General features: G+C 40.7%; 1 pseudogene; it reads right to left on the bottom strand.

The window, feature by feature from the left end:
* Positions 1-905: 905 nt before the first annotated feature.
* On the bottom strand, positions 906-1,680 carry LOC129557167 (translationally-controlled tumor protein-like; annotated as a pseudogene).
* Between the last annotated feature and the right edge of the window lie 213 nt (positions 1,681-1,893).

Raw genomic sequence — 1,893 nt, 5'->3', positions numbered from 1 at the left:
GATTCTCTCATTATTAACAGTCTATTTTAAGAGTTGAGATTTTGCCTTTATTAGAAGATGAACAGTTTTGATTTCCTCAACAGTTTGCTTTAAAAACAAAATGAAGCTGTTTTCTTTGTAAGTTTAACATTTCATTGACTTTATCATGTAGTACAAATGACCACTATTTTAAATGATTATAATTCAGCCATAGATAATGAATGCTTTGGAGTGCTATAACAAATTAGATAATAACAATGATTTGATAGAAGTCAAGTTAGCTAACAGTAGAAAGAAAAACCCTGCTGATTAAATTCATTTTTTAAAAACCATTTTTTTTTTACAGGGCATGGTAGTGTCCTAGTAAAACTGGACACAAACTTTTATTTATGTCCCATAAGCTACTGTGAACCACTTAAAAAATGTAAGCACTACCTTAGCCACAAAACAGGTGGTAGGTGAGCCAGTCTGTCAACCCTGTTCCAAGGAGTTTGACAAAAGTATTCCAGATGTCTAGATTTCTCTAGAACTCAGCTCTAAAGTAAGCGCAGACAGTACTTTGCTTCCAACTGTGTTAGTTTCTCTTTATTCTTTTGTAAACTCTTCCAGATTAACCACTTCCATTTGTAGGTGATGAAATGTGTAAGCAATCCACTTCAAGTGTTGGTTGGCACTGTCATGAGTATGGTCTTTCCCTTTACTCCAAACTCACTTACTTCTGATTCTTGTATCTTCCAAGTCCCAGAAGTGGTTCCACTGTAGACGTTATCTGAAGGTGCTTTCTAGTGGTAGGCTACAACCAGACTCTAGCTGCTCCAGGAAGGCTACAAGGATGGATTTAGAGATGACATATTAAACCAAGAGGCATTCTTTCCAATGAGTTTAAATGCGTTTTATTTTTAGACAACCTACATGACATGTTTTTTCAAAAACAATGTCTCGCTCCAAATAAATCAACGTTCAAAACAAATGAAGAGCTCGAGATGACATCAGTCCCATCTGTCTAAGTCCTGGTGTTGTGTGGATGAAAAGCAGTGGCCAGCCAGTTATGACGACAGGTGACTGATCCAAAGTAACTGCCAACTTTGTTAACATTTTTCCATCTCTAAACCATCCTTAAAGAAAATCATATACGGGGTTACACTATCCTCACCGTAGTCCAGCAGAGCAACTGTGCCATTTGGATTCATGTTTTCACCAATAAAGAACTGACAGTTTTTGAAATTAGCAAGGATGTGCTTGATTTGTTCTGCAGCCCCTGTCATAAAAGGTTTTACTCTTTCTGGTCTCTGTTCTTCAAGTTTCCCTTTGATTGACTTCATGTAATCTTTGATGTTACTTCTTGTAGGCTTCTTTTGTGAAGCTGGTTTCCTGCAAGTGATGGTTCATGACAATATCGACACCAGTGATTACTGTGCTTTCGGTCCCTTCGCCCTCGGGGCCTTCAGCGGAGGCATTCCCACCAATGAGCGAGTCATCGATGTTGCCCTCTGTCCTACTGACCATCTTCCCCTCCACCTCCAGACACAGCCCGTCCGCGACCTCCCGGATCTTGTAGATGTCGGAGAACATCTCGTCATGGCTAATGAGGTCCCGGTAGATGATCATGATGGCGACTGGAGGGAGGCGACAGCGGCGCTGGCTTAGCAGGAGCCCGGAGCTCAGAGCGAGCGCAGTGCGGCCGGAGCTGCGCTCGAGGGGAGTGGGGAGCGGGCGGAAAAGAACCATGTTCTTTTAAAGTAAATTATTTCCATATCTAAAATCCTCTATTGCCTTAATTTTTGTCTAGTATTTGTGTACTTTCACTTGGGAAGAATTGAAAAAACAATCAGGAATTCAGTCTAAAACACTTCATTGTTCAGTGATTTGCAGTGTATTGCTTATTGTCCTGTGAAACGGTAACTGCTTGACCAT

The sequence above is a fragment of the Moschus berezovskii genome, chromosome 7, assembly GCF_049115385.1.
Source record: "Moschus berezovskii isolate FMDL1 chromosome 7, NW_MosBer_1.0, whole genome shotgun sequence".
NCBI classification, from domain to species: Eukaryota; Metazoa; Chordata; class Mammalia; order Artiodactyla; family Moschidae; genus Moschus; species Moschus berezovskii.
Note: the sequence above shows the minus strand (reverse complement) of the source record. Positions and strands in the feature narration are given on the sequence as shown.